Source organism: Littorina saxatilis, linkage group LG9, assembly GCF_037325665.1.
Source record: "Littorina saxatilis isolate snail1 linkage group LG9, US_GU_Lsax_2.0, whole genome shotgun sequence".
Lineage (NCBI taxonomy): Eukaryota > Metazoa > Mollusca > Gastropoda > Littorinimorpha > Littorinidae > Littorina > Littorina saxatilis.
In genome coordinates, this window is record NC_090253.1 from 1,347,840 (window position 1) to 1,362,799 (window position 14,960).

The following is a 14,960-nucleotide window of genomic DNA, read 5'->3' on the forward strand; positions in this document are numbered from 1 at the left end:
TAAGCCTATTTTAACATACTGGAAACTGGTAATCTTCCAGTAGGTATTAATTTAGTTTTACTAAAGCCTGCTGGGACACAAGTAATGGGTTAGTGCATTTGTAAACAGGAATCGCTTGACAAGTGGCCCCCTTCATCCCCCCCTTCCTCGTCCTGATATGGCTCTGCGTAGTCGGCTGGACGTTAAGCAACAAATAAACAAACAAACAAACAAAGAAGTGACCTTGACCCTGAACTATGGAAGATAACTGTTTCAAACTTAAAAATTATGTGGGGCACATGTTATGCTTTCATCATGAGACACATTTGGTCACATATGATCAAGGTCAATGTCACTTTGACCCTTATGAAATGTGACCAAAATAAGGTAGTGAACCACTAAAAGTGACCATATCTCATGGTAGAAAGAGCCAATAAGCACCATTGTACTTCCTATGTCTTGAATTAACAGCTTTGTGTTGCATGACCTTGGATGACACCCAAGGTCACATGTATTTTGGTAGGAAAAATGTGTAAAGCAGTTCTTAGTGTATGATGTCATTGCTATGTAAAGGTCAAGGTCAAGCATGTGAGTCGTATGGGCTTTGCCCTTCTTGTCAGAGCTTGTTAAAAGTTATTTTTTAACAGAAAGTATTATAAATAATTTTATAACCAAACAAGGTGTAAAACCTATGAATTAGCTGAAATATTGTTAAAATTCTACACAGAAATAAGGAGACAGTACAAAGAAAAAAACAAGCAAATCCCGCATTCACTCACAGCATCCTGACTCAAATGAAACAAAACTGTGACACTCACCAAATGATGTCTAGGTAATCCATATTGAATATAAGTCACATTTTCACAACAAAGTCCCAGCTGTACACCTATGAACATTTCCAAAAGGATTAGAAGGCTCCAGCCATCCATTGTTATCAGTGCTGCCACGCCCCCCTTGCAACCACACGATTCGAAGATTCATGCAGTACCACCTTACCACGTGTAGTTTGCCGACTCATACTAGCAACAACAGGACTGTTTCTTCCTCAATATCACTGCTATTATCGCTTTCTTGAGGCGAAAACAACACGTCGGAATCATGATCTACAGGATCCTCAAGATCCAACATCCGGAGAATCTCCTCCCGTGACAAGGCTCGCCTTCGATTCATTTTTTTTGGTCGAAAAAACACTCAAATCTTCTCTAATTTGCAGATGGCGGAGAGCAAGTCACGTGTATCAAGGGAAACAACTCAATTTATTGCAAGCTTCAAAAACCGGGAAGCAATCACGAGTCGTGTACCTTGTATGTCTGTTACTAAAATAGTCACTTCCCGTCCGTGGGCGTGTCAGCGCTGTTACTACTTTAGTCACCTCCCGTCGCGAAAGTGTTAAGACAATGGCCTAGTGGTTAAGACAATGGACTAATGGTTAAGACAATGGCCTAATGGTTAAGACAATAGACTAATGGTTAAGACAATGGCCTAGTGGTTAAGACAATGGACTAGTGGTTAAGACAATGGCCTAATGGTTAAGACAATGGCCTAGTGGTTAAGACAATGGCCCAGTGGTTAAGACAATGGCCTAATGGTTAAGACAATGGACTAGTGGTTAAGACAATGGACTAATGGTTAAGACAATGGACTGGTAGTTAAGACAATGGCCTAATGGTTAAGACAATGGACTAACTAGTGGTTAAGACAATGGCCTAGTGGTTAAGACAATGGCCTAATGGTTAAGACAATGGACTAATGGTTAAGACAATGGCCTAGTGGTTAAGACAATGGACTAGTGGTTAAGACAATGGACTAGTGGTTAAGACAATGGCCTAATGGTTAAGACAATGGCCTAATGGTTAAGACAATGGACTAATTCCCGCAGTGGGGCACTGCGGTTATGAAATTAAAAGCCCCTCCTGTTTTTGGAACCGCAGGAGCTTTCTAGTTTGCTGTTAGGTAGATTTTTGGTTCCTCTTTCCTGTCATGCTCTCTTTTTCTTCATGAATTCTTTTCTTTTTTCTGCCTTCTTGCTCATTCACCTGTATTTTTTCCAAAAATCTCTTCTCTTGCCGCTTGTCTCGCGATTCATGTATAGTTTAATCTGTTAGTGTTCTGATGTAAGTCCAGCAGTAGATAGGTTAAGCCTATTTTAACATACTGGAAACTGGTAATCTTCCAGTAGGTATTAATTTAGTTTTACTAAAGCCTGCTGGGACACAAGTAATGGGTTAGTGCATTTGTAAACAGGAATCGCTTGACAAGTGGCCCCCTTCATCCCCCCCTTCCTCGTCCTGATATGGCTCTGCGTAGTCGGCTGGACGTTAAGCAACAAATAAACAAACAAACAAATGGACTAATGGTTAAGACAATGGACTAATGGTTAAGACAATGGACTAGTGGTTAAGACAATGGCCTAGTGGTTAAGACAATGGCCTAGTGGTTAAGACAATGGCCTAGTGGTTAAGACAATGGCCTAGTGGTTAAGACAATGGCCCAGTGGTTAAGACAATGGACTAGTGGTTAAGACAATGGACTAGTGGTTAAGACAATGGCCTAGTCGTTAAGACAATGGACTAGTGGTTAAGACAATGGCCTAGTGGTTAAGACAATGGCCTAGTGGTTAAGACAATGGCCTAGTGGTTAAGACAATGGCCTTGTGGTTAAGACAATGGACTAATGGTTAAGACGGTTAAGACAATGGACTAGTGGTTAAGACAATGGACTAGTGGTTAAGACAATGGCCTAGTGGTTAAGACAATGGACTAATGGTTAAGACAATGGACTAATGGTTAAGACAATGGCCTAGTGGTTAAGACAATGGCCTAGTGGTTAAGACAATGGACTAATGGTTAAGACAATGGACTAGTGGTTAAGACAATGGCCTAGTGGTTAAGACAATGGCCTAGTGGTTAAAACAATGGACTAATAGTTAAGACAATGGACTAATGGTTAAGACAATGGACTAATGGTTAAGACAATGGACTAATGGTTAAGACAATGGACTAGTGGTTAAGACAATGGACTAATGGTTAACACTATTGTGACTAGCATTGCCACGGCGTTAACGTCCTTCCTGCCCAAGCTTGCCACCAAGAAACTTCCCAAAAAACAGTAACTGTAAAGAAATCTGTCTAGCAAGCTTGAATTAAGTCCAATCACCACCAAATTTTGTGTACTAATTAAAAAATGGATGCCCAGTTCAGTCGTGCTATTTATAAGTTTGTCACGTGATTTGTTTTAGCAAAGGGGGGGGGGTGAAAGGGGGATAATTTGTGTTTTTTAACGGTTTTTTGTGTGTGTTTTCTTTTCCACTGCTTTTTTAAAAGTTATTTTTTAACAGAAAGTATTATAAATAATTTTATAACCAAACAAGGTGTAAAACCTATGAATTAGCTGAAATATTGTTAAAATTCTACACAGAAATAAGGAGACAGTACAAAGAAAAAAACAAGCAAATCCCGCATTCACTCACAGCATCCTGACTCAAATGAAACAAAACTGTGACACTCACCAAATGATGTCTAGGTAATCCATATTGAATATAAGTCACATTTTCACAACAAAGTCCCAACTGTACACCTATGAACATTTCCAAAAGGATTAGAAGGCTCCAGCCATCCATTGTTATCAGTGCTGCCACGCCCCCCTTGCAACCACACGATTCGAAGATTCATGCAGTACCACCTTACCACGTGTAGTTTGCCGACTCATACTAGCAACAACAGGACTGTTTCTTCCTCAATATCACTGCTATTATCGCTTTCTTGAGGCGAAAACAACACGTCGGAATCATGATCTACAGGATCCTCAAGATCCAACATCCGGAGAATCTCCTCCCGTGACAAGGCTCGCCTTCGATTCATTTTTTTTGGTCGAAAAAACACTCAAATCTTCTCTAATTTGCAGATGGCGGAGAGCAAGTCACGTGTATCAAGTGAAACAACTCAATTTATTGCAAGCTTCAAAAACCGGGAAGCAATCACGAGTCGTGTACCTTGTATGTCTGTTACTAAAATAGTCACTTCCCGTCCGTGGGCGTGTCAGCGCTGTTACTACTTTAGTCACCTCCCATCGCGAAAGTGGTTAAGACAATCGACTAGTGGTTAAGACAATGGACTAGTGGTTAAGACAATGGCCTAATGGTTAAGACAATGGACTAATGGTTAAGACAATGGCCTAGTGGTTAAGACAATGCACTAATGGTTAAGACAATGGACTAGTGGTTAAGACAATCGACTAGTGGTTAAGACAATGGACTAGTGGTTAAGACAATGGACTAATGGTTAAGACAATGGACTAGTGGTTAAGACAATGGACTAATGGTTAAGACAATGGACTAGTGGTTAAGACAATGGCCTAATGGTTAAGACAATGGACTAATGGTTAAGACAATGGCCTAGTGGTTAAGACAATGGCCTAATGGTTAAGACAATGGACTAATGGTTAATACAATGGCCTAGTAGTTAAGACAATGGACTAGTGGTTAAGACAATGGACTAGTGGTTAAGACAATGGCCTAGTGGTTAAGACAATGGCCTAATGGTTAAGACAATGGACTAATGGTTAAGACAATGGACTAATGGTTAAGACAATGGACTAGTGGTTAAGACAATGGCCTAGTGGTTAAGACAATGGCCTAGTGGTTAAGACAATGGACTAGTGGTTAAGACAATGGCTTAGTGGTTAAGACAATGGCCCAGTGGTTAAGACAATGGACTAATGGTTAAGACAATGGACTAGTGGTTAAGACAATGGCCTAATGGTTAAGACAATGGACTAATGGTTAAGACAATGGACTAGTGGTTAAGACAATGGACTAATGGTTAAGACAATGGACTAATGGTTAAGACAATGGCCTAGTGGTTAAGACAATGGACTAATGGTTAAGACAATGGCCTAATGGTTAAGACAATGGACTAGTGGTTAAGACAATGGCCTAGTGGTTAAGACAATGGCTAATGGTTAAGACAATGGACTAATGGTTAAGACAATGGCCTAGTGGTTAAGACAATGGACTAGTGGTTAAGACAATGGACTAGTGGTTAAGACAATGGCCTAATGGTTAAGACAATGGACTAATGGTTAAGACAATGGACTAATGGTTAAGACAATGGACTAATGGTTAAGACAATGGACTAATGGTTAAGACAATGGACTAGTGGTTAAGACAATGGCCTAATGGTTAAGACAATGGACTAGTGGTTAAGACAATGGACTAATGGTTAAGACAATGGACTAGTGGTTAAGACAATGGACTAGTGGTTAAGACAATGGCCTAGTGGTTAAGACAATGGCATAATGGTTGAGTCCCGCAGTGGGGCACTGCGGTTATGAAATTAAAGGCCCCTCCTGTTTTTGGAACCGCAGGAGCTTTCTAGTTTGCTGTTAGGTAGATTTTTGGTTCCTCTTTCCTGTCATGCTCTCTTTTTCTTCATGAATTCTTTTCTTTTTTCTACCTTCTTGCTCATTCACCTGTATTTTTTCCAAAAATCTCTTCTCTTGCCGCTTGTCTCGCGATTCATGTATAGTTTAATCTGTTAGTGTTCTGATGTAAGTCCAGCAGTAGATAGGTTAAGCCTATTTTAACATACTGGAAACTGGTAATCTTCCAGTAGGTATTAATTTAGTTTTACTAAAGCCTGCTGGGACACAAGTAATGGGTTAGTGCATTTGTAAACAGGAATCGCTTGACAAGTGGCCCCCTTCATCCCCCCCTTCCTCGTCCTGATATGGCTCTGCGTAGTCGGCTGGACGTTAAGCAACAAATAAACAAACAAACAAATAATGGTTGAGACAATGGCCTAGTGGTTAAGACAATGGCCTAATGGTTAAGACAATGGACTAATGGTTAAGACAATGGACTAGTGGTTAAGACAATGGCCTAGAGGTTAAGACAATGGCCTAATGGTTAAGACAATGGACTAACTAGTGGTTAAGACAATGGCCTAGTGGTTAAGACAATGGCCTAGTGGTTAAGACAATGGCCTAATGGTTAAGACAATGGACTAATGGTTAAGACAATGGACTAGTGGTTAAGACAATGGGCTAATGGTTAAGACAATGGACTAATGGTTAAGACAATGGACTAATGGTTAAGACAATGGACTAGTGGTTAAGACAATGGCCTAGAGGTTAAGACAATGGCCTAATGGTTAAGACAATGGCCTAGTGGTTAAGACAATGGCCTAATGGTTAAGACAATGGACTAATGGTTAAGACAATGGACTAATGGTTAAGACAATGGCCTAGTGGTTAAGACAATGGACTAGTGGTTAAGACAATGGACTAGTGGTTAAGACAATGGCCTAGTGGCAGGGTTGTGATGTAGCGGAACTTTCCGCTACAAAATGTAGCGCCGCTACAAAAAAAAGTAGCGAATAGCGGTAAACTACTTTTTTTTTCGAAAGTTGTAAAAGTAGCGAAATAGTAGCGGCGCTACTTATTTTTTTGTAGCGAATAGCGATTTTGCGCTACAAATTCCGCTACATGTGTAATCTTTTAGGGACATTTGTGTTGATCGCGTGGTCACAGCTTTATGAGCTGCTAACGAGTGTTTTCGGCGAATACTCACCGGAAGTTACACCGGAAGTTACATTGTTTTGAATCGCGATAGGCCTACTCAATGATCGATCGATCATTCACACTCAGTTCACACTTCATTCTCAAGAGCAAACGATGGCAGCCGGACGTGTATTACCGAGTTTTTTGGATAATTTTTTAGCAAGCTTTGCTTTCATCGAGGAGAAGGAAGACAAGTTTTTATTTAAATGCTTGTTGGGTTGCGCTCCTGCGAAAGTGTTCTCGTGTGGAAAAACCTCTTCCTACAACTTGAAGGTTCATTTGCAGGTATGTCTACGTAACAGACAGTAATTTTGAGGCCAAAGTCCTCATCAAATACAATGGCGGAAAGGTGTGAAAGGTGTGAAAGATGTGATAAACAATCTGCTCTGCGTGATCGTTTTAACTTTTGTTTTTTAGTGAAGATTTTTGTAAATAAAATGTATTCTGACTTTGATTTCTTGTTCTGTGTTTACTGCTTGTGTGGAGTTAAAAGTAGCGGAAAAAGTAGCGGCTACTTTTTGAAAAGTAGCGGAAAAGTAGCGGCTACTTTGTGTAAAAAAGTAGCGGAAATGTAGCGGCTACAAATTTTACTAAAGTAGCGGAGAAGTAGCGGCTACTTTTTAAAAAGTAGCGATCACAACCCTGCCTAGTGGTTAAGACAATGGCCTAATGGTTAAGACAATGGACTAGTGGTTAAGACAATGGCCTAGTGGTTAAGACAATGGACTAATGGTTAAGACAATGGACTAATGGTTAAGACAATGGCCTAGTGGTTAAGACAATGGACTAATGGTTAAGACAATGAACTAGTGGTTAAGACAATAACCTCAATGGCCTAGTGGTTAAGACAATGCACTAATGGTTAAGACAATGGACTAGTGGTTAAGACAATCGACTAGTGGTTAAGACAATGGACTAGTGGTTAAGACAATGGCCTAATGGTTAAGACAATGGACTAATGGTTAAGACAATGGACTAATGGTTAAGACAATGGCCTAATGGTTAAGACAATGGCCTAATGGTTAAGACAATGGACTAATGGTTAAGACAATGGACTAATGGTTAAGACAATGGACTAGTGGTTAAGACGTCAGCTCCATGTGGAGGGTCTGCGGTTTGAATCCCTGCTGCGTCTGGTGTGTTACGGGAGGAGATTTGTTCAATCTCCCAGGTCGGACCTGCTAGTGCCTTATCTCCCCTTCATGTGTACAGGTCAGACCTGCTAGTGCCTTATCCCCCTTCATGTGTACAGGTCAGACCTGCTAGTGCCTTATCCCCTTCATGTGTACAGGTCAGACCTGCTAGTGCCTTATCCCCCTTCATGTGTACAGGTCAGACCTGCTAGTGCCTTATCCCCCTTCATGTGTACAGGTCAGACCTGCTAGTGCCTTATCCCCCTTCATGTGTACAGGTCAGACCTGCTAGTGCCTTATCCCCCTTCATGTGTACAGGTCAGACCTGCTAGTGCCTTATCCCCCTTCATGTGTACAGGTCAGACCTGCTAGTGCCTTATCCCCCTTCATGTGTACAGGTCAGACCTGCTAGTGCCTTATCCCCTTCATGTGTACAGGTCAGACCTGCTAGTGCCTTATCCCCCTTCATGTGTACAGGTCAGACCTGCTAGTGCCTTATCCCCCTTCATGTGTACAGGTCAGACCTGCTAGTGCCTTATCCCCCTTCATGTGTACTGGCAGACACAAAACCAGTAAAGATCTTGTAATCCATATCAGAGTTCGGTGGGTTACAAAATCTGGAAAACACCCAGCACGCAGCTCTGGAAAATGAAGTATGGCAGCCTAATCGGTGTGGAAATAAACAGACATACATGTACATGTAAAAACTTGCTTGCACAAAACACGAGTGTGCGTGGGAGTTGAAGCGCATGAACCCAGAACAAATAGATGATCATAGTGTGGAGAATGTGCTCCCTCTTTTGAACAAGAGATAACAGTCACGTTGTGTGAACCCCGACTTTGTAGAGATAATGTGTATTACAAGAAATAACCAGGTGATCCCAAAATGCTGACCTTTTCCTGTAGAAGTCGGATTTAAGTCTCAGTTAGTCGCATAGTGAAATGGACACAATTCTATATGCATTCTGTACCCTTTCAGCCCTAGTGTTTTGGCTTTTGGGGCTGGAATAAGGTAGTGTGGTACTCTTATCCATCACTGGATCATCCTTTGGACTACACAGTCTGGATGATATGTGGGTCGTGTATGACCCTTTGGACTACACAGTCTGGATGATATGTGGGTCGTGTATGACCCGTACTTTTAAAACAAAGACTCCTTCTTGTTTTAGACCTAATTCTCTCAGATGTGTTTAGGTCTTGAAAAGGGTTCCTCTGCCGTACCTGTAAACTGGATGCAACATTGCTCATCACCGTGGTTATCTCTGCCGTACCTGTGTAAACTGGATGCAACATTGCTCATCACCGTGGTTATCTCTGCCGTACCTGTGTAAACTGGATGCAACATTGCTCATCACCGTGGTTATCTCTGCCGTACCTGTGTAAACTGGATGCAACATTGCTCATCACCATGGTTATCTCTGCAGTACATGTGTAAACTGGATGCAACATTGCTCATCACCGTGGTTATCTCTGGATCTGAATCTGGTAAGGGTACGTTGCAGAAGCCAGTATTGGCTATCGTTGCAGCAGAAACTGTGAGCGCAGCGCCTATTTACATTTGTTCTCTATTATGGGTATAGTGATGTTAAAAGTTTTTGCCCCACTTTCCTTGCTCTTCCGTTTTTTTGAAAATTCCTGTACTGTTCACTGCTGATTTTTGTGTGGACAGTCCACCAGCTCATGGTTTCAGTTGGAGTTCGGGTTGAAAAGCTGGCTAAAAACTCTACTGTCTGATACTAGTGGGTAGTTCGGGTTGAAAAGCTGGCTAAAAACACTCTACTGTCTGATACTAGTGGGTAGTTTGGGCACACCACGTTCTGAAACTGTAACAACATTGTTACCTCCCGCGGGTTAGGGGGAAGAATTTTCCCGATGCTCCCCAGCATGTCGTAAGAGGCGACTAACGGATTCTGTTTCTCCTTTTACCCTTGTTAAGTGTTTCTTGTATAGAATATAGTCAGTTTTTTGTAAAGATTTTAGTCAAGCAGTATGTAAGAAATGTTAAGTCCTTTGTACTGGAAACTTGCATTCTCCCAGTAAGGTAATATATTGTACTACGTTGCAAGCCCCTGGAGCAAACTTTTGATTAGTGCTTTTGTGAACAAGAAACAATTGACAAGTGGCTCTATTCCATCTCCCCCCTTTCCCCGTCGCGATATAACCTTTGTGGTTGAAAACGACGTTAAACACCAAATAAAGAAAGAAAGAACAACATTGTTTCCTGTTGAAGTTATATACCGTATTTGACGGACTACAAGCCGCGACTTTTAAAAAAAAAATCGCATTGCGGCTTATAAAAAGATGCGGCTAAAACGTTACCTAAATTTTAAATTGAATAGCATTCACCAAATGGAAGTCGCCGCGGATTTTCATTTCGCTCGATTAGCGATTACCGGTACTTTATTAGCTCTCTACTCAAGACTCCGCGCTTTTTGACTCACATGCGAAGCAAAAGTGAGTCTATGTACTCACCCGAGTCGTCCGTCCGTCCGGAAAACTTTAACGTTGGATATTTCTTGGACACTATTCAGTCTATCAGTACCAAATTTGGCAAGATGGTGTATGATGACAAGGCCCCAAAAAACATACATAGCATCTTGACCTTGCTTCAAGGTCAAGGTCGCAGGGGCCATAAATGTTGCCTAAAAAACAGCTATTTTTCACATTTTTCCCATTTTCTCTGAAGTTTTTGAGATTGAATACCTCACCTACATATGATATATAGGGCAAAGTAAGCCCCATCTTTTGATACCAGTTTGGTTTACCTTGCTTCAAGGTCAAGGTCACAGGAGCTCTTCAAAGTTGGATTGTATACATATTTTGAAGTGACCTTGACCCTGAACTATGGAAGATAACTGTTTCAAACTTAAAAATTATGTGGGGCACATGTTATGCTTTCATCATGAGACACATTTGGTCACATATGATCAAGGTCAAGGTCACTTTGACCCTTATGAAATGTGACCAAAATAAGGTAGTGAACCACTAAAAGTGACCATATCTCATGGTAGAAAGAGCCAATAAGCACCATTGTACTTCCTATGTCTTGAATTAACAGCTTTGTGTTGCATGACCTTGGATGACCTTGACCTTGGGTCAAGGTCACATGTATTTTGGTAGGAAAAATGTGTAAAGCAGTTCTTAGTGTATGATGTCATTGCTAGGTTTAGTTACCCTAAAGGTCGAGGTCAAGCATGTGAGTCGTATGGGCTTTGCCCTTCTTGTCTCTTTCTTTTGCAAATCTTCGTTTGTCAACAAGTCGTCGTGACAAGATAGCGTACAGAGAAACACCGGATGTATCAGGATCTCGCGCGCGCAAGATTTCGGTTTTTTGTGTCTTGCGATAGTTGGAGGAGCGAGAGCCGCCATGTTGTGTTTTCGTCTGCTCGAAATGTGTGCAAAAGTCATAAATCATCCCAATAAAGCTTATTCCGGCGGGGGGGGGACTATATGTGTGTGTTGGTTACAAATTGTGTGTGTGATATTTTTCTTCAAACTTTTTCACTTTTCTTCTTTGTTTCGCTTGTTTATTCTCGGAGCCGATTTCGCCAAATACCGTACTTTCGTTTGCCTGTTTGTTTTGATTGGTTGACCTGATCTGATTATTTTTTTTCGACGGCGGCTAATATAGTGATGCGGCCTATACGTGGCTCGTCCCTATTTTTTTGTTAAAAGTCTGGGGTGCGGCTTATAAAACGGTGCGTCTTGTAATCCGTCAAATACGGTACATGTATTTCCTCATAGACAATGAACATACAAAATAAAATACAAAAAACGTTTCTGCGTGGTTGTGGTGACTTTGTGTAACTCTGGTGTATGTGGTTGTGGTGACTTTGTGTAATTCTGGTGTATGTGGTTGTGGTGACTTTGTGTAACTCTGGTGTATGTGGGTGTGAATGTGTGCTTTTTGTCACTGACAGCTTCTTTCACATTTGCTGGTAATAAATTACATAAACAACCACTCCTCTCTAAAGCAGCACGAAACACACACATGGTGACAATAACTATTTTGTAAGAAACACATGTACATGAATAAGAGTAATAATGAGTTATAAATACCTACTAAACTGTGTTTTGTTTTAGTTTTTTTGATCTCAGTTGCATGCAGGCTGCTTCAACCCTTTCTTTTATGCCTCTTTCTTTTTTTTCTTTTTTTTGGCGGGGAGCATCCTTCTTCATTAATTGTTTTTCTTTGTTTTCCCTGCTTATTATATTAATGTATCTACTTTAGATATACCTATATCATTAACAATACTATTTCTAAACTGTGTGTTGTGTGGACTGGTGGCTTGATTCGGTGAGTGAGTTTCCACACCACTCCCCACCCCACCAGCACTTCACATCACGCCACACTCCACCAGCACGCCACATCCCACCAGCACTTCACACCCCACCATCACGCCACACCCCACCAGCAATCCACACCCCACCAGCACTCCACACCCCACCAGCACTTCACACCCCACCAGCACTTCACACCCCACCATCACGCCACACCCCACAAGCACTCCACACCCCACCAGCACGTCACACCCCACCAGCACTCCACACCCCACATGTACTCCACACTCAACCAGTACTTCACACCCCACCAGCACGTCACAACCCACCAGCACGCCACAGCATGCCACACCCCACCAGCATGCCACACCCCACTGGTACGTCACACCCTACCAGCACTCCACACCCCACCAGCACTCCACACCCCACCAGCACTCCACACCCCACCAGCATGCCACACCCCACCGGCACGCCACACCCTACCAGCACTCCACACCCCACCAGCACTCCACACCCCACCAGCACTCCACACCCCACCAGCACTCCACACCTCACCAGCACTTCGCACCCCACCAGCACTCCACACCCCACCAGCACTCCACACCCAACCAGCACGCCACATCACGCCACACCCCACCAGCACGCCACACCCCACCAGCACGCCACACCCCACCAGCACTCCACACTCAACCAGCACGCCACACCCCACCAGCACTCCACACCCCACCATCACGCCACACCCCACCAGCAATCCACACCCCACCAGCAATCCACACCCCACCAGCATGCCACACCCCACCAGCACTCCACCAGCACGCCACACCCCACTGTGACCAGCATTCCACACCCCACCATCACGCCACACCCCACCAGCAATCCACAACCCACCAGCATGCCACACCCCACCAGAACTCCACACTCCACAAGCACGCCACACCCCACCAGCACGCCACACCCCACCAGCAATCCACACCTCACCAACAATCCATACCCCACCAGCACGCCACACCCCACCAGCACTCTACACCCCACCAGCACTCCACACCCCACCAGCACTCCACACCCCACCAGCATGCCACACCCCACCAGCACGCCACACCCCGCCAGCATGCCACACCCCACCAGCACTCCACACCCCACCAGCACTCCACACTCCACCAGCACGACACCAGCACTCCACACCCCACCAGCATTTCACACCCCACCAGCACTCCACACCCCACCAGCACGCCACACACCACCACCACTCCACACCCCACCTGCACGCCACACCCGACCAGCAATCCACACCCCACCAGCATTTCACACCCCACCAGCATGCCACGCACCACCAGCACTCCACACCCCACCAGCACTCCACACACCACCAGCACTCCACACCCCTCCAGCATTTCACATCCCACCAGCACGCCACACCCCACCAGCATTTCACACCCCACCAGCACGCACCAGCACGCCACACCCCACCAGCACGCCACCAGCACTCCACACCCCACCAGAATTTCACACCCCACCAGCACGCCACACCCCCACCAGCACGCCACACCCCACCAGCACGCCACACACCACCAGCACTCCTCACCCCACCAGCATTTCACTCCCCACCAGCACGCCACACCCCACTGTGACCAGCACTCCTCACCCCACCAGCACTCCACACCCCACCAGCACGCCATACCCCACCAGCACGCCACACCCCACCAGCACGCCACACTCCACCAGCACTTCACACCCCACCAGCACTTCACACCCCACCAGCACTTCACACCCCACCAGCAATCCACACCCCACCAGCAATCCACACCCCACCAGCATTTCACACCCCACCAGCACGCCACACCCCACCAGCACGCCACACACCACCAGCACTCCTCACCCCACCAGCACGCCACACCCCACTGTGACCAGCACTCCACACCCCACCAGCACGCCACACCCCACCAGCACGCCACACTCCACCAGCACTTCACACCCCACCAGCAATCCACACCCCACCAGCAATCCACACCTCACCAGCACTTCGCACCCCACCAGCACTCCACACCCCACCAGCACTCCACACCCCACCAGCACTCCACACCCCACCAGCACTTCACACCCCACCAGCACGCCACACCCCACCAGCAATCCACACCCCACCAGTACTCCACACCCCACCAGCACTCCACACCCCACCAGCACTTCACACCCCACCAGCACGCCACACCCCACCAGCACTCCACACCCCACCAGCACTCCACACCCCACCAGCACTCCACACCCCACCAGCACGTCACACCCCACCAGCACTCCACACCTCAGTAGCACTACCACCCACCCCTGATTTTATTTTCATAGGTACACTATCCACTTTATTTTTCACTCTAGGGAAATTAGGCGCACCAACCGAAATGGGGATAGTTGCCTTGTAAAGGGATTTCCTCACTACTATTTTGAACAAGAAGAAGAAGAAGTTAATAATGCTGGGTCACGGGGACCTACAAGTTGTAATAAGAAACGCTCGCGGTGGACCCAAGTACTCTTCAGACTGGCTCGCTCCCCCATGCCAGTATGAACGTTTTTGTCTTGTGCACGTTTAAGACCAAGTGATTGATCTGTGTGAATTACAGGCATTCCCTTTGCTATATAAATACAATGCATGCGAGCCGAGGATGTGCGTGGTGACTGGCCTTTCTCTTTTATTTGATCACAGTGAAAATGCACACACATTCACACACACACACTCTCTCTCCCTCACTCCCTCTCTCTCTTCCTCTCTCTCTCTCTCTTTCTCTCTCTCTCTCTTTCTTACACACACACACACACACACACACACACACACACACAAGTACAGACTCATGCACGCGCGCGCGCACACACACACACACACACAAACACTCACACACACACACACAAACAGTAACACTGACACATGTGCACAAAATGAACACACACACACACACCGCGCGAGAGAAAAAGACGTCAAAGAATTTTGACCGTGACGTAATTTTTTTATGACGCTATATTACT

The 14,960-nt window shown here is 44.8% G+C and overlaps 1 long non-coding RNA gene across 1 annotated transcript in view; it reads left to right on the forward strand.

Moving 5' to 3' along the window:
- The window catches only part of LOC138975055 (uncharacterized), a 379,618-nt gene that overhangs the window by 168,681 nt on the left and 195,977 nt on the right, over window positions 1–14,960 (forward strand). The window lies entirely within an intron of this gene.